Source organism: Onychomys torridus, chromosome 3, assembly GCF_903995425.1.
Source record: "Onychomys torridus chromosome 3, mOncTor1.1, whole genome shotgun sequence".
Classification (NCBI taxonomy): Eukaryota; Metazoa; Chordata; class Mammalia; order Rodentia; family Cricetidae; genus Onychomys; species Onychomys torridus.
Window position 1 is genome coordinate 53,691,735 of NC_050445.1, and position 22,518 is coordinate 53,714,252.

Genomic DNA, 22,518 nt, shown 5'->3' on the forward strand with positions numbered 1-22,518 from the left:
TGACTTCTCAATGGAGACTCTAAAAACCAGAAGAGCCTGGACAGATGTGCTGCAGACTCTAAGAGACCACAGATGTGAGCACAGATTATTATACCTAGTAATACTCTCTGTCACCATAGGCAGAGAAGACAGGATATTCCATGATAAACTCATATCTATCCACAAATTCAGCCCTACAAAAAGTGCTGGAAGGAAAATTCCAACCCAAGGATGTTAGAACCATGAAAACAGAGAAAGTAAGTATTTTCACACCAGCAAAACCAAAAGAAGGGAAGCACCACCAAAACACACACACACACACACACACACACACCACCACCACCACCACCACCACCACCAACAACAACAACAACAACAACATCACCACCACCAACAACAACAACAACTCCAACATCAATAAAATGAACAATCATTGGTCATTGATATCTTACAATATCAATGGTCTCTTTTTCCTAATAAAAAGACACAGACTAACAGAATGGATGTGAAAACAGGATCCATCCTTATGTTCCATCCAATAAACAGACCTCAATATCAAGGGTAAATATAACTCAGGGTAAAATTTTGGAAAAATGTATTCCAAGCAAACAGATCTACAAGCAGGCTGATGCAACCATTTTTATAACTAACAAAAAAGACTTCAAACTAAAACTAATCAAAAGAGGTGGGAAGGACCCTACATATTCATTAGAGGAAAAAAATCCACCAAGATGACATTACAATTCTTAAAATCTATGCCCCAAACACTCAAGCTTGTAAAAGAAACACTACTACAGCTTAAACCACATATTTACCCTCATACAACAATAAAGGGAGACTTCAATATGTCACATCATCCATGGACAGGTCATCTAGATGAAAACTAAACAGTGAAATACTGGACATAGAATATTTTAAACCAAATGGATCTAAGAGATATTTATCAAATATTTCACCCAAACAGAAAATAATATACCTTATTCTCTACACCACATTGAACTTTCTTTAAAATTGACCACATACAGATACAAAGCAGGTCTCAACAGATAAAAGAAAACTCCCTAAGTCCTTTCAGCCCACTATGGATTAAAGCTAGTTATTAACAAAAGAAACTGCAGAAAGCCTACAAACTCAGGGAAACTCAACAACTCTCTACTGAATGAAAAACAGGTCAAGAAAGAAATAAAGAAATAAAGACTTTCTAGAATTCAATGAAAATGAATGCACAGCATACCCAATGAAAGCAGTGTTAAGAGGAAAATTCATAGCACTGAGTGCCTACATAAAAAGAAAATGGGGAGATCTCATATTAGTAACTTAACAATACACCTGAAATCTGTAAAACAAATTGAAGTAAGTACAACCAAAGGGAGCAGAGGGCAAGAAACAATCCAAAGGAGGGCTGAAATCAATAAAATAGAAACAATGTGAACAACACAAAGAATCAATGAAAAAGGGGGAGGTTGTTTGAGAATATCAACAAGATAGACAAACCCCTGTTCAAACTAATAAAAAGACACAGAGAATATCCAAATTAATAAAATCAGATATGAAAAGGGGAACGTAACAACAGACATTGACACTGAGGAAATCTAAAGTATTATTAGGTCATACTTTAAAAACCTGTACTCCATCAAACTGGAAAATCTAAAATAAATGGATAATTTTCTCAATAGATACCACTTACCAAAGTTAAGTCAAAATTAGATAAATAATTTAAATAGAATTATAACCCCTAGTTAAATAAAAGCAAATCATTAAAAGTCTCCCAGTAAAACAAAACAAAACAGAAAAACAAATAAACAAACAAAAAAAACAGTGGCAAATGGTTTTAGAGCAGAATTCTACCATGCTTTCAAAGAAGAGTCAATGCCAATACTCCTCAAATTATTCCACAAAATAGAAATGGAAGAAAAATTGCCTAACCCATTTTATGAGGACACAATTATCCTGGTACCCAAACCACATGCAGACTCAATAGAGAAAGAGAATTGCAGACCTGTTTCACATATAAGCATAAATGCAAAAATACTCAATAAAATATCTGCAAACTGAATCCAAGAACACATAAAAAAATTGTCTACTATGATCAAATTGACTTCATCCAAGAGAAGCAGGGATGGTTCAATATAGGAAAATCAATAAATATAATTCACCATATAAACAAACCAAAGAGAAAAAAATCACATGATCATTTCATTTAATATAGAAAAACCTTTGACAAAATCCAACACATCTTCATGATAAAAATACAGGAGATATTAGAGATGTAAGGGTCATACCTAAACACACCAAAGGCAATTTACAGAATGCCTATAGTCAGCATCAAATAAAATGGAGAGAAACTTAACACAATTCTTCTAAAATCACAGACAAGACAAGGTTGTCCGCTCTCTCCATATCTATGCAATATAATACTTGAAGTCTTAGCTAGAGCAATAAGACAACTGAAGGAGACTCAGGGGATATAAATTGGGAAGGAAGAACTCAAAGTATCCTTATTTGCAGATGATTTGATAGTATACACTAGTGACCCTAAAAATCCCACCAGAGAAGTCCTTCAGTTGATAAACACTTTCAATAAAGTGGCTGGCTGGATACTTTATTAATAAAAAGAAGTAGAATAGAAAAGAAAAAACAGTAGCCTTCCTATATACAAATAACACATGGATTGGGAAAGAAAACAGGGAAACAACAGCTTTCAAAATAGCCTCCAATATTGTAATATCTTGGGGGTAACTCTAATCAAGCAAGAGAGAAATTCGTATGATAAAAATTTCAAGTCTTAGAAGAAAGAAATTGAAGAAGAGATCAGAAAATAAAAAGATCTACCATACTCATGCATTGGTAGGCTATAACATAGTAAAAATGGCCATCCTAACAAAAGCAATCTACAGATTCACTGTAATCCCTATCAAAATTCCAACACAATTCTTTAAAGACTTTGATAGGATAATTCCCAGCTTCACATTGAAAAACAGAAAACCCAGAATAGCCAAAACAATTCTGAACAATAAGAGAACTGCTGGTGGTCTCACCTTCCCTGATTTCAAGTTTCCCTACAGAGGTAAAGTAATAAAAACCACATGATATTGGCATTAAAATAGACAAACTAATCAATAGAATTGAATTTAAGACCCAGACATAAATCCACACACCCATGGATACCTGATTTTCCATAAAGAAGCCATTAATACACACTGGGACAAAAGAAATGTTCAATAAATGATGCTGGTCAAACTGGATGTCTGCTAGTAGAAGAATGTAAATTTATCTATATTATCACCTTGCATAAAGCTCAAGTCCAAGTGGATCAAAGAATATCAACATAAAATCAGACATACTGAACTTTATAGAAGATAAAGTGGGGAACAGCCTTCATTACAGGAGGCAACTTCCTGAACAGAACAACAATAGCACAGGCACTAAGATCAATAATTAATAAATTAGACCCCATGAAACTGAAAAGGTTCTAAAAGGCAAAGGACATTGTTAATCAGACAAAGAGGCAGACTATAGAGTGGGAAACTATTTTTACCAACTTCATATCTAATAGAGGTCTAATATCCAAAATATATAAAGAACTCAAAAATTAGATTTCAAAAACCAAATAATCCAATTAAAAATGAGATACAGATCTAAACAGAGAATTCTCAATAAAGAAATTGCAAATGGCTGAGAAACATTTAATAAATGTTCAGCATCCTTAGCCATCAGGCAAATGCACGGAAATTGACTCTGAGATTCCATCTTACACCTGTCAGAATGGATGGTGAGGATATGGAGCAAGGAGAATTCTCCTTCATTGCTGGTGGGAACACAAGCTTGAACAGCCACACTGGAAATCAATATGGCAGTTTCTCCGAAAGTGAAGAATCAATTTACCTCAAGATCTAGCTGTATCACCCCTTGGTATATACCCAAAGGACACTCCAACCTGCCACAAGGACACTTGCTCAACATTGTTCACTCTGGCTTTATTCATAATAGCCAGAAACTGAAAACAACCTAAATGAAGAATGGTAAAGAAAATGTGGTACATTTACACAATGAAGTTGTTAAAAAATGAGATAATGAAATCTTCAGGCAAATAGGTGGAAATAGAAAACATCATTTTGAGTGAGGCATTTCAGACACAGAAAGTTAAATACAGTATGCATTCACTTACAAGTGAATATTAGCTGCTAAGTAAATGATAGCCAAGCTACAATCCATAGACACAGAGAGGTTAGGTAAATAGGAGGGGTCTAGATGGGATGCATGCATCTCCCTGGGAGGGGGAAATAGAATAGATTTTGCAGGTGGGCAAGAGGATGCAAGTGGGGAGGAGACGGTGGGGTGAGAGATGGGGTAGAAAGAGAATATGGAGAGAAATGGCTGGAATTGGGGGGGTATTTGGGGTTGATGTGGAACCCTAGTGCGGTGGAAACTTTCTAGAATGTATGAAGGTGATCCTAATGAGGACTCCTAGGAATGTGGGATATGGAGTCTCAACTGGCCATCTCTTAGAGCCAATTAAGGCTTCCAGTTAATTAAATTGTTGGCCAAGAGGGTTCCATGGAAATTCCCAAACAATTCAGGCTGTTGCTAAGACAAAAGGTTGCTCTCTACAAATATATATACACTGTGGTCCCATTGCTGAGGACAATACCCCCACAATTCATTGAAAATGGAGAGGTCAAGTAGTTGCCTACATGGAGCCTTTATCCCTATGTTCTAGTCTCTTTCATGACCTTGCAGGTTATAGAAAGGGAAACATGGACACCAACCAAGTCACAAAACTTTTGACCTACAATCTTTCCTGCCTGCAATATATGCTATGGCACTGGTGGCACAGAACTTGTGAGAGTAACCAAAAAAAATGTCTGATTTGACTTAAGGGCCAACACTGCTTGTGTAGCTAAAAATCAGAGAGAAGACAGCCCACAGACTATGGTAAATCTAAACACTACTAGTCTAAAAATTAAAGTATCAATAAAATGACTCCTAATGATATTCTGCTATACTCATAGATCAATGCCTTATCCAATCATCACCAGAGGGGCTTCTTCCAGCAGCAGGTGGGAACAGATGCAGAAATCCACAGCCAGACATTGTGAGGAGAGAGATTCTATATGAGAGGTCTGAATCAAATCTCTCTCCTCATAGCTCAAGGAATCCTGCATAAAAGAAAGATTGTAAGAGTCAGAGGAGATGGAGGCCACCAGGAGAAGAAGGCCCTTTGATTCATTCATCTATACAAAGTACATATGAGATCACAGTGACTGAAGCAGCAAGCACAGGGCTTACATGAGGACTCTCTGTGTGTATATATATATTAAGCTTTGTGTTTAATGGGACTGCTGACCATGAGAAGGAGTGGGTCTCTGACTCTTGTGCATGCTCTTGGGACTCTTCACCTCCTGTTAGGTTGCTGTGTCCAACTTCAATGTGATAGTATTTGCTTCATCTTATTTTATTTTATTTTGTCATGTTTGGCTGTATTTCCATAGAAGCCTGTTGACAGACAGAAAGGGAGTGGATCCAGAGGGAAAGGAAGTGGGGAGGACCTAGGAGTAGTAGAGGGAGGGTCACTGATGAGCAGGATATATTATATGAGAAAAGAGTCTGTTTTCAATAAAGGAAAAAAGGAAAAATGTAATAATGTTTGCTGGGTATCTCTACCATGGAGTATGACAGTTTTCTAGAGTTTACATAGCACTATTATATTTCTCCCTAAAATTAAGTAGTAGAAATTTGTTTATTTATTAATATTGAGGAGTTTTCTATGGAACATAAAACTGTAGAAAAATGTCTCAATAGGGCTGGTGTACTTGACTTGCAGAGGCTGCCTTCTCGTGTCTTCGTGTAGTTTTCCGTCCTTTCTAATCTCTTATTATAAGGACACCCATCATATATGATTGGAATTCATTAGAATGATCTCATTTCAACTTAATTACCATTTAAAAGCTCTAATGTCCAAATACAGTTACATTGATTATGATATCAATATATAATTTTTTAAAACATGTTTATTTTATGAGCACAATTTAGCTGACAATCTTAATATAATGTAAATATAAACAAAGGACAATTTCACATAATGTTAACTTAGATATTTTATAGTAAGTACTAAGAACAGTGTTTTAAACTTATTAGCAATGATAATCTAATGTTTTTATTCATACATTATCTTAAAATGTTGGAGGAATATTATTGGTTTTGTGTTACAGTTAATATGAAAGCCAGTCACACAGAAAATCACTCTTATATTCTACCTGTCTACATTCAACTGCTTGTATTATGAACAGCCCATTGCTTGTTGAAACAAAAGGGGAAAATGTAGGGACTCTAGGAACCTAATATTTAATTGCAGTAACTGTATGGATGCTTTAAAAAAAAAGAAGAAGAAATAACAAGATTGCATGCCCTAAATTCCAAATAGAAGATTATCTGCCTTCCTGGATTTCAGGTCATACCAGCCTTCACCGTGTTGGCTTCTAAAGGATTTCCAAGAGAAAACTAACATTGTTTATATGCAGGTAATTAGAAGACAATTTCAGAATGAAGATGAGTAATGTACTTTTTAAAGACCTCTGATCTCACAAAGAGTATTCTTCCATTGCTTCTTAGTGAGCAAAGAACAGAATATCTTTTCTTATTATTTAAAATTTTCATTATTTGGGACCTGTTCAATTCAGAAATTGCTATAAGGAAACAACTGAAATAGGGAGTTTAGAATATGAGTTAGTAAATACTTTAAATTTGTTAATTATTTATCTATTTCTGTTGAAGTAGTTTCATATATCCCAAATCGTCTTCTAACTCTCTATGTAGCTACAACTGGCTTTGAACTCCAGATCCTCTCAAGTACGGGGATTATAGGCATATGCCACCAAACCAGGGTGTAGATGCATTTTTGCCATCTAAAGATAAATAATGGCTGAGCTCTCTGACTGTGCAAATCAGCCTTCTTGTCATTGTGCCTGCATGGAGGTTTATCAGTTTCTTAACTCACTTTTCAAAAGCAGAATGCGAGAGAGGAGACAGCTCCAGCTGCTTTATGTGCTGAGCTGCAAACAGACTTCTCTAAGAGCAGATTGAAAAGTGCAGAAAGATCTGTGTAAGTGCTCCAAATATTAAAGTGGTTGATTTTATCAGAAGAACTTACCACTGAAGTTAATTATGTTTCAGTTAGCATTATAAATATAAATAACATGTTACATGAAATCTACTCATAAAAGGTTTGAGCAGCACAGTTCAAAGGTCAAGTCTGCAAGTTCTGGCATCAAAGTTTCTATATATGAAACCCATGGCATATAAACTATGTGTTTTGACAATTATAGTTTTCTTTATATTGGCTTATTTTAATGATCTGTGAATTTAGGTGCCATGGTTCAGTTATATGTGTCCTATGTTGAAACTTACTATTAAGAAGTGAGTCCTTGGAAGTGGTGACGCCAAAGGAGCAGCCTTCATAAATGGTATCACTGACATTACCAAGAGTTTGAAGAGAGTAATCTAGCTCTCTTTGCTCTTCACTCTGCTTTGGATGGTGAGGCCATAGCACCAAGATTTCATCTATGAAGCAGAGTGAACCTCACTTACCATAGTATTTGTTGATGCCTTGTTCTGCCTCAGATGCCCAATCTGCCAGCTCCTTGATCTCTCATTCCCTATACTCTAGAACTGTAAGAAATAAATGTCTATTATTTATACATTACCCAGTCTTAGATTTTTTTATCATAAGAATATAAACGGAATAAGACAGAGAATAATGATAACTGCCTCATAAAATAACCATGAGGGTTTGGTTAAGGAACACATGAGCAAAATGCTTAGTACAAAATTAGCAATAAATGTTAGCTATTATTGGTAGCCAATGAGTTAGAATATAGTTAACATTCTCTGAGCAATGATTTTCAACCTCATCACCATACCAGAATAATATAGGGACTTTTTTTCAAATTCTAATATATGATATTATCCCTAGAGATTCTGATTAAATTGACCTCAGAAACTCCAGACATCTATGAGTTTTAAATGATCCCAAGGTAATTCTAACATACATACAGAGTTGAAAAATCTACTCCATGTAACACACACAGATGGATAGCACCATGTCACTCTATCCATATCTGAGCCAGTCCAGTAGTGTTTTCTCCACACGTGCTATGGATAACACTTTCCACATAGCAAGATATCACTAAAATTATAAATATGCATCCCTCAGAAGGGACTGATTCACAGTGCACCAAGCTTCATGTTTAAATATATTCTTTAGGAGATTCATTTCACATTCCTGATTAAAAGTTATAAAAAGTTCACTTTTAGCTACACTGTTTTATTTCTGATGAACTCAGATTTTCCATTTTATTTTTTTGTAACAAGGAGACTTTCTTGAGGAATAATTAAGTTTCTTAAGTACAGCACAGGAACAATCCTCTAGCACTCTTACTAATTCTTAAATCAATTTATGGATATATTGATAGAAAGACTATACTCTCAAATGACAAAGGCACTTTAGATGACATACAAATGCTGGAATCTTTATTTGGACTTGAATTGTTTATTTCAGACTGGATATTGGGAGAAGAAATGCAGATTAGTGAGACAAGTGAATATTCAGAATTTATTTATGAAGTTGTGAGATGAAATTTCACTTTAGCTTCAGCTCTACAGATACCTCATTTGGGTCCAGAAGAAGTCAGCATCAGGGCTCCCCAAACTGCTGCCCATATTACTCCTACAACAGAAGCCCAGGACATGGCTGCAGTACTGTGACTTGCAGTCATGTGGGCTTTTGAATCATTCATGGTGGCCACTCAGTATAAGAAATCAGAGAATTCTACGCTGCAATATGTCTGAGATAGAGGTGCAGAGTCACTGACAGTCCATGGAATCCAAAATGTTGTAAATATGTTAGACTCTGAATGCCAAGACAGGTAAAGCAGGGTGAAGGTCTATCAGAAGGTCTGACCTGAAGAAATGATGCTTTCTTTGCAAGAGTTTATCTAGAACAAATGCCCAGAAAAAACAGACAGTGACCAAGACTTCAAACCACAGATCAATAAGGAATTGCAATGCCCCAACTTTGTGTTCACTGGAAACTTTTCGTTGGAAGACAGAAGGCTACAACCAGAAAAGTAAGCAAAAGGCAAATTATAGCAATATTTATTAGGCAACTTTGAAGTTCTTTGTACTCCCAAATGATTTCCTTACTTCTCTCTAAGACAATTGTGATCATACACCCAAACTAAATTTACATGATGGAACTCAAGAGTTTGGACTCCAATAAAAATTCAGTAAGGTTATAGGATACTCCAGCTTGTAATTGCCTTGATGCTTCAGTCTTCAAATATAATTCATTTTAGACTTAGAGCTTTAGACTGAGGGCTGAGTTCCCTCACTTTTATTTATAGGAGTGGATTACAATGAAATTCCAGACATGCAGCAGGCTGTTTGCTCCTGGCATTTCTCAGACAACACTATAGAAATGGTAATTCAGGCAGCAACATGAACCAGGCATAGAAAATTATGTCTTTCTCTTCATGGTTATAATTATTTGATGGGTAAAGATAGCCAATAGAGAACCAAGAGAAGCCATGAGACTATGAAAATTAAGGAGTAACTAAGAGGGAGACAAAAACCATGGACATGAAGTGTGAGTCAGGTTGCATTTCATGTTGTTAAAACAATACAAAGAAGATCTAAATTTTCTGATAGTTCTTTGGCTTGGGTCAAGTCTAAGGTACATATCTGGGAGCTTGCATCTCTATTATAGTAGACTTATTGGATCCCGACTATTTCTAGCTAGCATTGGGTTAATAAGCAATTCATATATGTTACTTAATTTAATTGTGAAACTACCGTAGGAAGCAGAAAGTGGTGACATCAATATCTCTAGTCCAGGAAGGGACATATTCAAAATTAGAGACTAGGCTGAACTGACACTGTAACATGTGCTATCTCCATGCCCTGGGGGACTATGAGCCATCCATTGCTGATATATGCTTTTCATTATGTCTAACTCAGAGCAGACTTAACAGAAACAGCTGAAAGTAGCTACTAATTATTTTCAAAAGTAGAAAAATTATTTCCATATATCTATTAAAATTTACTTATTAATCAGATTAAAAAAACTAAATCCACATTCTATGAGTCAATTGGTCCAGTTACTGTGGTTGCATTTTGTTGCTAGCTCATCTTTTAAAAATATTTAATTTAGGTTTTAGGTAAATTGGCAACTATTCAGGTTCCATTTCCTGGCTCTTGTGAACAATGCAGCAGAGACTTTTGAGTATATTCTCAAGAATGATAGAGCTGGGTTGTATAGTAGTTCTGCGTTTAGTGTTTTAGGAATTTGCAAACTGATTTTTATAGTAGCTAAACAACTTTATAGCCCCACCAGGAGTGTATAAAGATTTCTCTCTCCTCATTAACATTTGTTGTCATTTATGGAGTTCTTGATGGTAGCCTTTTTCGGGATTTTTTTCTGGTATTTATTGGCCATTTTCATTTGTACTTTTGAGACCCGTTAATCAGTTCATTAGCCTGTTATGGATTGGATGACCGGGGGTTGTAAATTTAATTGTTGAAGAGTTTTACATGCTCTCCCTATTAATGTCCTGTCAAATACGTACTTGCTGGAATTCTCCCCATCCTGTAGATAGGCTTTTCAGTGTGCTGACTGTTTCCTGAACTATGCAGAAACCTTTTAATCTCATGCAATGCAATTTGTCAATTCTTGGCATTAGTTCTTATTCTTTTATTGTCCTTGGCAGAAAATCCTTGTGTGTCTTGTATCTTGAAGTGCTTTATCTGTATTTTCTCTGGCAGTTTCAGCATCTGAGAATTACATTAAGGTCTTTCAAACATTTGAATTGACTTTTGTGCTGGATGAAATGTATAGATCAAATTTCATTCTTCTACACGTAGAAATCAGGCTCTCTGGTGTCCTTCCTCTGGTGTTTGTAGTTAGTTGTGTGGGTTTAATTTTAGGTCTTCCATTCTATTCCATTGATCTGTATGTGCTATTTTGTGCCAGCACCATGCTGTTTTATTATTATTGCTCTGCAGTATAATTTGAGGTCAAATATCGTGATACCTACAATATTGCTCTTTTTACTAAGGAGTACCCTAGCTTTGGGTGCCCTTTGTCCTTCCATCTGAACTGTAGGACTATTTTTCCCCTAGGAAATATTTTGCCAACTTATATTACCTCAAACTCAAAATCTAGGATAAATGGATACATTTCCAGTACAATATGACCTAATAAAAATTAAGTCAAGAATATAAAATACAATTTGTGGCTGAAGGATGTCTTTTACAGAAGACCCAGGTTCTGTTTCCAGCATCCTGTACCTGCTACCTTGTTTGTAACTTCAGTTCAGAAAAATAAGTCTCCCTCTTCTGGCCTCCATGTGCACTGCATGCATGTGATACACATATAAACAAGCAAGTGTGAGTACAAATATACACATACATATACATGCAAAACAGTAAATTTTAAAAAAATACATAAAGAAAAACAATGAGACTGAAGAAATAACACAAAGTTTCTCAAAAAAGAAAAGGTCAGAACTGGAAATATTCACTAATATATTCTACCAAATTCTTAAGAGTTAATACCAATGTTCCTCAAACTATCCCATAAAGTAGAAAGGGAGAAACTCATCCTACAAGGCCAGCATTACCCTGATACCAAAACCAGATTAGGACATGACAAAAAAAATTTCTCTAATGAGTGCAAAATTCAGTGCAAAAATTCTGAATAAACTTCTGACAAACTAAATTCAATAATACATTGTACTAGAGAAAAGAAAACATCTTCAACCAATGGTACTGAGAAAAGGGGATGTTTACATGTAGAAGAGTGAAATTACATCCTTGTCTATTACCCCACACAAAAATTATCTCCAAATGAACTAATAGTGTCAATCTGAAACCTGAACGCTATTGCTGGAAGAAAACCTAGGTATTACCCTACAAAATGTAGGTATTGGAAAGGACTCTCTGAATATGACTCTAAGGGCAGGAATTAAGGTCAGCAATTGACAAGTGGAACTTCATAAAACTAAAAAGCTCTGTTTGATTGAGGAAACATAAAGAATAAACCTACAGATGTGAGTGAATCTTTGCCAGACATACATTTGACAGAGGAGTAATGTGCAGAATATCTCAAATCAATCAGTCAATCAAACAACTAATCCAAAAATCCAAACAATGCAAAGAGTTAAGAAAACAAGTTACCCAATTTAAAAATGGGCTAGGAATCTAAACAGAGAATTTTTGATATATAGAAAATAGAAAGAGCTAAGAAATACCTTGAAAAATGTTCATCATCCTTAGCAATTAGGAAAACAGAAATGAAAAGAACTTTGGGATTTCATCTCACACTGGTCAGAGTCATGAAGATCCACCACACAACTGACAACAAATGTTGGTGAGGATGTGGGGAAAGAGGAGCCCTCATTCACGATTCGTGAGAATGCAGATTTGTTTAGCTACTCTGAAAATCAATGTGGAGAATCCTCAAAATGCTAAAATAAGTCTATCATTTGACACAGCTATAAGACTCCTTGGCATGTGCCCAAAGGACATGACACCTATTCCACAGAAACTTACTTACTCCACAATGTTCATTGACACCTTATTCATAACAGGAGATAAAAACAACCTAAATGTCACTCACAGGTCAATGGATAATGAAAATGTACACATATGCACATTGGTAGACTACTCAGCTGTAAAAAAAAAAAATGAAATAAAATTTGAAGGTAAATGGATAGACCTAGACAATATTAACTGAAGTAACCTAGATCCAAAAGATTAAAACCATATTCTTTTTCATTTGTACTAAAATGTGAGCATACAACATGGAGAAACCAGGAAATTATAAAAAAGAGACTGTAGATGTTAATTGTTAACTTGACAATCTAGAGTCATCTCTGAAATGGGCTTCCGGGCAGACTTGTGGGGATTGTCCTTTTATTATGTTAATTGGGGTGTACCCACTGTGGGTAGCACCATTCCCTGGCTGGGATCCTCGACTGTATAAGTGGGGAAAGGGAACTGAGCATGTTTATGAATTACACATTCTCTGCTTCCTGACTGTGGACACAAACTCCTGCTTCTCCACCATGATGGCTGTGCCATGGATTGTGTGCCAAAATAAACTCTGTGCTTTAATTTGTTTTTGTCAGGATATTTTATCATGGCAACAGAGAAGTAGCCTACACAGAAAATACTGTTCTGATTTCATACATCTCCTCAGTTATTTTAGAGAACAGCTTATGTTCTGGTTTCTCTACCAGAGAGAAATGAGCTTCCAAAGATTAATCATTTTTAGCAAGGATAGTATGGTATACCATCCACCAGATTTCCTAGTAATAGTCAATCTAATCATAATTCAAGCTCAAACATGAATACACTGTGCTCTAACAGAGTCCAGTCATCAAAAATTCAATCTTATTTATACAGTTATAAACAAGGTAAGAGGGCAAGCACGGGAGAATGGCTAAGTGTGAAGAAATGGGGATCAACGGTAACCCTGGAACCTTAAGAGGCAGGAAGGATGTTAGAAAAAGAAATGAAATTGTGACTAAGAACTTTAGCACTTTCAACTTGTATATACCTGTAGCCTACAAAGAACAGCATTTGGGAGGGTGTCAGCCAGATGGGTAGCCTGACCGACTTAACAGCCATTATTGGGTGGTTCCCCCACAATCAGGTCTGGATAAGGGACTTCAGCCCTGGAAGGGACTGAAGAGGGAAGGCAGAAATCTCAGTTGCAAGACAGACACCCTAAGTGAGCCTAAATTCAGGGACCACTCTGTAATCACATCCTTTTCCCTTCTGAAAATAACTTCACAGCAGTCTAGAATGAGAGTCAGTGGCCTTGGCATAAAAAGTCTCCAATTAAAGGAAGAAGCCTAGTTGTATTAGTCAGGGTTCTCTAGAGAAATAGAACTGATAAAATGAATCTATCATCTATTTACAGGCTCTGGTCTGGCTAGTCCCAAATGCTGCCTCCTGATGGAAAGGCGAAGAATTTGGTCCTTGTTCAGTCCATGGAAAGGCGAAGAATTTGGTCCTTGTTCAGTCCAAGAGGCTGAATGTCTCAGATGATCTTCAGTCTACTTTGGAACCCCAAAGAAGTGGGTTCTAATGTCAGTGAAGGGATGCCTCAGAAACAGGATAGATGAACATGCCAGCAAGTGTGAGGTCAAACAAGCAAAGAACAGTTATTTTTTTCTATGTCCTTTATGTAGGCTGCCACCAGAATGTGTGGCCCTGATCTGGGGTGGGTCTTCTTACTTCAAATGATCCAGTCAAAATCCTTCACAGGAGTGCCCAACTGCTTGGTTTTATGTAATTCCAAGTGTTGTCAAGGTAACAACCAAGATCAACCATCACACTAGTAGTATATGTCTCATGCAATGTAAGACATGGAGAGACAGGATAAGAGAAACCGGAAGTTCAAGAGTGGCTCTTATAAGTGTAATCCCAGTGACATTCTTTAAGGTTCTTATCCATATTTCTACACAGAAAAATGAGGTTGTTTAGTTATCTGTGTTTCTGATGCCTCCTATTCTTTTTCTGCTAGTAGTTTACTACTTATTGAATCAGTGTTTAATTCTGTAAGTTTAAAAACTGTACGTGCTAAATCTGAGGAGTCAAACTAGCATTGGTGAGCTCAGAGTGACACCGTGCATAGCTAGGACTGCAGATTCTCAGTGTTCCTTATCTGTATCTATGTGGCCATAAGTAAATAACTTTCTCTTTTGAGACAGTTTTACTACACAACCCTGTCTGGAATGTGACTCACAAACCTTCTGTCTTAACCTCCTGAGTGTTCCAATTACAGACGCACATCCCCATGTCTCACATAAATAAAGCTTTTGACCACCTGAAAGATTATCTTTTGCTTGAAACATTTGGTGTTTATAACTTGACATTGATAAAAATCTCCATGAGAAACATGTTTGTTGTATTTAGTGACTAGAATAGAAAGCTTTGTCCATTGGCAGAGACACAGCTACAAGCATGATGGATGTCTACAGCAGGGAGAAATGTCTATTAAAGTAGTCAAAGTTGACACCATATTCCAGCACATAATGTTTGACACTTTACTCAGGGGTTACTGAAATGATTATGTGTTCATGAGCAAATCCATGCCGACAGCCAACCTTTCACTGATGAAAGGAGATTATTATTTTAAAAAGTGTTTCAAACTTAGGCTTTCAGACAGATATAGTTTATATTACTAAAACCCAGGGCACTTTCAGAAGGAGATTTAATAAATAGATTGGTAGTGAAATATGTTTGGCTGGTTTTTTTTTTTTTTTACTTTTTTATTTTTGGTGGTTGTCTTTTTTTGTTTTCATTTTTTTTTGTTTTGTTTTTTAGATAGGTATACAAAGATTACAGAACAATGAAATGCACCCTATCTAGAAGAACTGCGATTCACTATTTAAGAGAATGTGTGTGCCCTTGTTCAGACACAGCAAAGGGAAAAGTCAGGAAGGCTAAACATGTCAATGCAACAATACGACATGTGCAGATTTTAATTCAGTATTTCCTAGTAATTAATTATTTCTGCTCTTGTCGCAGAATAAACTGGCTTTTTACTTTATGAGTCACCTCTAAATCATGAGCACATAAACAATAGAAAAAAAGCTAACAAGATTCAGCCCTTCTAGCTAGGCAGCAAGTAGTGAAGTGTCTCAAGGAATGAGACAAGAGTTGGGCTGGAACACTGGATTTTTCACTCACAGGGATTAAGCGCCCAAGGCCAAGGTCCCAGGGATGTGGCACCAAGTTCTGACAACAGCGCTGAAGCCAGGAGGGAGCCAGGGAAGATGGTGCTTGTCCTGCACATGTCTGGTGCACACAGCTCTACAGCTCTCTCTTCCAGACCTTTTGGCCTACAACTTAAAGGACAAATGGTTGATGCATAAACCCAAAGAAGAAGAATAAGCATTCTCTTCAAAGTTTTAGCGAAGTATATCATATTGTTCATTATTTTTCTTATACTGTTACACGTTTTAAATTAGTGTGCTCAAACTACTGGGAAATGGAGAGTTAAGAATAGGCTAGCAAATCATAAACATATCTAAATTTCATTTCATTTCATTTTCTACTTGTGTTTTCAAATGTATTTACTTATTATTTGGTGTGTAAGCCACAGGTCAATGGCTAGAGTCTTTCTTTATTATGTTCTTCCTTATTTTTTGAGACCAGATTTCTTACTGAACATGAAACTTGCTGTTGCAGTTAGGCTGGCTGGCCAATGAACCTCTGGATCCTCTTGTCTCCACTGCCCCAACATTGGGGTTACAGGTACATGCAGCCCAGAGCCTGCCTCCACAATGACACATCATCCTCCAACAAAGCAATGCCTCCTAATAGTGCCATTCCCTTTGGAGTAATTTTCTTTCAAACCACCACAGGGGGTGATGGGGGCTGGAGACACTGATTGCTCAATGGTTAAAGTATGGATTATCCCCAGTATCCATGTAAAAGCCAGGTGAATGATATCAGATACAACCTGGAAATGGACATGCAAAGTGAACAATGACTTCATAATCCAAGACTGTCAATCAAAAGACAGCTGCCCATACTATGCCCCTTAGCAGTCAAACCCTTTTTTTCTTTTTTGCTTCACAAAATGAGGCTCCAAACAATAACCCTGAGTACCCTCACTTGTGTGCCTTTGTTGTCACTCTGGACAGCGTGTCTCATTTGTACTCTCAGTTTACTTTGGATGAAGTTATGTGCTACTTTTGCTAATCCGCATGTGCCTTTACTTCATTCTTGAGTAAGAACCTAGACTCACTAGGTCCAGATCACAGCCACCAGTAAAAAAGAGGGGTTCAAGGTTCTATAACAAACTACAATAAGTCAAGAAAGCTGGTCCATTTCTACCACAACTCAAAAGACTCTTAAAGGGCTTTAGTTCTTATTATCACTTGACTGTGTGTACATCAGTCATATTAAAAGTAAGATATGTGGTAGGCTCAGTTAATCCCTAAGCTCATGGAGTAGGGCATCAGCTTTTGTGTCTCAGAAACTAACATCCTCTCCAGATTTCCTTTCACATCTCTTTTAGCCTCCATGGTGACTACCAATTTGCTGTTCTGCATTAGTGTCTGCAGAGTTTATCCGGCTAGATTCTAGAGCCCAAAGAAATAATGTGTACCAGCAGTTTTAATGTTCTTGTCCAAATCTCACTGGCAAATATGAGTGTATCTTTTATTCATGGTATTAAATAAAAACCTTTGCCTGGATATGCAGGATGTGCAAAATATTTTAAGTAATATAACAATATTTAAAGATTCTGTCATTTGTACCTCAAATTTTTGTATTATAGTATGAACCACATACTTGAGCATTTAATATTAATAAAAGTGGTAAAATCAATATATATCAGACATAACCTTAATTTAGTAATTGTTTGAAGACAGAATCCATTCTTATATTATACCTGTTAATAAATGTATTTTACTGTTATGGTTTTAAATCAAACATTTACTCTTACTATATGTTTTTGTTAAAGTATTTATTACTATAACCTCTTTTGAGATTTGATGTGTCCTGACAGGTATGTGTATATTACTTTACTTTACTCTGAGATACAGAGCTATAGATAATTCCATGGTAATACACAAATACAGAATGTTTTACAAGAGATTTTTTAAAAGTTTCAAATGTTCTGGATATTATCATTCTCAAACGTCTATATTCAAAATATAAAAATCCATCATAGGCACAGAATTTAAAGGAACAGCTACTTGGATATCTTCTGCTTTGAATGCTCATGATAACTCAGTTGTCAACACTTCGCTAACCTTCATACTCTACTTTTGTCTGTTACAGAAACCATTTGCTTTTGCTCCTAATGCATAAAGCAAATGAAAAAAGAAACAATTCTAACTCAGTTTTCTTACCTATAAAATGGAGTCAATGACCTCTAGGGGACTTTTCTTCTCCATCAAATATTTCCTCATTTTCCACCAATACAATTTATATACATCTCACCTGCCTCATCTTAATGACATGCAAGTGTATACATGCATACAATAAATGAATGGAATAAATTATAAGAAAGAAATGAATTATTTTTCCAGCTATCCTGAATTAAATGCACTGTGTACTCTCAAATAATATGTTTCTTATATTGTGATTTTTAAAAAAAAAATGATAAACAATGACATGAGAACTACTGTGTTCAAGTGTGTGTAAGGCAAGGAAAATGAAAGAAAAAGAATCAGACACTCAAAAGAGGAAAAATCAGAAAAAAAAAAAACAAAAAAAAGCATGCACGCAGACCATTCTCTCACAACTTTGCAAACTGAGTTTGGAGCTTTGAGACTCTAAGAAAATAATACACCAGTGATGAATGAATGCCTACCCCATTCTCATAAACTCAGGCATGAGGCATACATTTGAAATAATCGAGATAATTTCCATACTAATTCTGAGTATTTAGAGCAGTGGCTCTCAACCTTGGCAGCACTTTAGAATCATCTGGAAAGCTTTCAATTTTTTCTGGGCCTCACCTCAGATCAATTAAAATTTGATACTGGGAGGACCCAGGTATTGCTACTGATTTAAAAGCTCACTAAGGGCTTCTAACATTCACTGGGAGTGAGAACACTGATTTGGGGTAAATGCTATTCACTGTGCTAAGAATAAGCATTTAAAATTTTAAGTTGGAGATATATATAGAGAGAGTTTGAAGCCACCTCAAAAAATTTCTGCTCCAGTCTGTCCACTCTAGTTGTGACTCGAGCCAGAAACCAGATCTGAGCACGTGCAGAGCTGGTGGGACCACGAGTCATTGCAGGCCTTCATGTGTGTGCGCACCCTCTTCAGATGGTGGCCATCTCTCCAGGTGAGCTCCAAAGCCAAACCACCCTGCCTGGCATGCACTCTTCTTTCAGCTCCCTCCAATACCCTACTGTTTGAAACAGTTAAATTGAGGGTTTTTTAAAATGCAATATTCCTATACTACATTAAAGCTCCCTAGACTGAAAATTTTTCTTTTTTTGCTAAAGGAAGCAGGAACAGTTTGCAGGCAAAAATATTTTTAAAAATTGCCTACATTTTTAAATCCTTCCTTTATTTGGTTTCTTACCAAAGTGAAATGTGACCTGCAGCTTTGAGGGCTCTCCCAGAATTAATAATCTCCAGGTGTATTCATAACCATTAATTGCCTCTGAAGGAAGCAATAGGAGGCTTCCCCAGAATCCTGTTTTGTGGAGGACAGATACTGAGCTGGTGTTTGCTGCTTCAGTGAGTTCCTATGGCTGAGGTATTCATGTTGTGCTTACACTATGAAGCTTGAAAGCAAGAGCTTGGGCAGAGAACTTCCTGTGCTAGCATGAATGCACCGAAGGCCTTGTAAAGAAGCCTATTTGAATTCCATGTATGTTAAGCAGTTTCTGAAGGACTGTTTTCACTTTAGGTTTTTGTACAATAAAACCCAAATTGCACTTTCAACTACTGAGCTGAGTCTTTTAACTTGCTTGAAAGAAAGAAAGAAAGAAAGAAAGAAAGAAAGAAAGAAAGAAAGAAAGAAAGAAAGAAAGAAAGAAAAATGCCCCTCGTGTTGATGGCATGGCTTTGTCACATGCTGACACAGTCTATTTCTTCAGCTCCTATGTCATTAAAAGATGACTTACTTACGATGATTAATAATGATGAAATATGTATGAAGAAATAAATTATACAAATTCCACACTGTATGTCGAGGGAGAGATACAAATTGCCAGGCCCTGATTACCCTCCACTTTGCCCAAACAAGGGACAGAAGAACACTGCTCTCTTTGGTTTTCCTCTGAGATCCCAACTTAGGAAGTGGAATATGAGAAAGTTTGAAAGGTGTTGTGACAGGCTCAAACTCTTTTAAATTGTGGATTTGTAAAACCCTGCCTCTCCCACCACCCCATCCCCAGCTTTCACTCTTGCCTTCACATCACATTATTTAAGGCAGCCGGGACTACCTGAGTCAATGCCATCTGACAGCATGTGTCAAATGCTTTTGTCTCTGCTGACAGGAGTACTAGACACTCTCCTAGAGCATTTCCTGAATATCCATAACTTAACAAGTGGGCCGGGTGCTGAGCAGAAGAAGGGAAGGGCACCTCATGCTACACACTGGGCAGGTGGGAACTGAGGTCAGGATGGTCATAAGGAAATTGGCTCAGGTAGATCGTCACCATCATGTGCTCATTAACTTGTCATCACTGCTGGTGGATCTGCCTCCTTTGGCTCTGGTCCTTATGCTTATATTTGGGGGGAGAAATGAAGACATGAGCAAACCCAAATAAGTCTCCTAATTTTTACATCCAATAAGCTAAGGGATTTAATTTTTTAAAAGCCAAATCATTGCATCTATGGAATTTAAATGAACTATAGGTCCATTAAAGCTGAAATTCCATGGAATGATTCCCGAAGTTTCTGGAAGGCTACACATGTCTCTTAACAACAATATTTTTGCTTCCTATGACTAAAACAATGGGCTTTTTACCCATAAAAAAAGTGTTGTCTTATTTTCAGAAGAGTTGACTTAAAATTATTTTTTTAATCACTTCACTTGTCAATGTTAATAGTATCCAAAATACCAAGAACAGGAACCAAGGAATAGTGTACTTTCTAACAGGGAGTAACACCCTTAACCCAAGCACAGGGAATGCTATGACCACTTCTAACCAAATCACTGTGCAATCATGCTCTGTAACATCTCTGAGATTTGCCTCTATCCCCAAAGTCCTTTGGCACATTAATCTTTTTTGTAGACGTTACAATACACTAAACTGATGTTCTTACAGATAAATTATGTGACAGAGCGAAAAACATGACACTTTTAGGAGATAAATATTAAACTAAGTCATAACAAAACATGGAGCTGACAATCCTTGTTCTTATTTGGTGTTGTAGTGACAGGTCCTAATTGTGTGGATTAATTTTTGCCAGATGGAGTACATAAAAATTTAGAAAAATCACTGTAGATGGAGCCAATTGGTAAATGTATATTCATTGTGGTTTAATCGATGGTGGTCTGTGACTCCACTAGAATGTAAACTCATGGAAGAAATGAGATGAATTGAGTTCAGTTCATTGGGATATATCTAATCTGTAGCATGTAGTAATTTATCAGTAAATTCCACGAAGTTGCATTTTTTAAAAAGTCATTTTAAAGGGAAAATGTATGCATTTCTCTTTTCCACTGCTGATGGTTTACTTGAGAATTAGATTTACTGGGAGATACTTCTGACACTCTGTCATCTCAAAGTGAAAGGTAAACGTCATAAACAGATCCCCATTAGAGAATTAAGTGTCTCTCTATTCTTATTTTAGCCTTAATATCTATCTATTAGCATTTTAACCTCTAATTAGAAAGGTGACTATGCTATTATTTTATAATTCAACTCAATTTAAACTTCTGGGTTTTGTGTATTAATTATTTTATTACTTTGTTAATTTTAAAAAAAATACAGTTTAATTCATGTAAGATTTATATAATAGGGAGATGACTTAGCAGAAAAAAAGTGCTTCAGATGTAACTATGAAGACCTGTCTTAGTTAAGGTATCTATCGCTGTGAAGAGACACTGTGGCCATGGCAACTCACTGAACAGTATCCTGAATAAATGAAACCTCAAATCCCACCCCCACAGTGACATACTTCCTCCAGAAGGTGTAGCCCAGATTAAAAGTGTGCCCTTCTGCCTCAAGGTCTGGATTAAAGGTATATGTCATCCAACCCCCTCCAACAAGACCACAAGTCCTCCAACAAGGCCACACCTCCTAATAATGCCACTCTCTATGAGCTTATGGGGGGCAAATCCATACAAACTACCACAAGACTTGAGTTGAAAATTCTCAGAAATCACATAAAAAGCCAAGCATGGTTGTACACATACCTATAACCCTAGCAGTATGGGGGGCAGAGTCAGGAGGATCACTGCTGGCTGCCAGCATAGCTCCAGGTTCAATGAGAGATTCTGCCTCAAGAAAATATGGTTAATGATGATAGAGCCTCCAGGTGTCCCTAGGCATATACACCCTCACACCCACATATGAATTCACCACACACATACAAACCACATATCAGGCACACATACTCCATATCATTACTCTCAATCACATACATGCAAAATAATAAGAACAAAAATAAATTTAGATCATAGAAAGTTGAATTTTGAAAGTAGATGGCTTTAAATTATAAATGTTGCCATTTGCTAGTGGTTATTAAAACAATATTTTCATAGGATTCACTTCTGTATGCTTACCAAAAAATACTTTCTTCAATTCCACTTTTTGAACTGTTGAATGTTGAGTGGAACTGAATATCTACATTTTTCATTAGCATTGGACTGTGATCCCAACACAGGAAAAACAACAACAACAACAAAACCAAACCATACCCCTAAAATTATTGCCTTCAGAGTTGAGGCTTGAATTAAACTATTACTTTTGAATAGTAAGAAAATTATACTTTACAGGACTTTAGGTTATTCAGTTTCTTATTCTGCCATTGATGCAGCCCTAC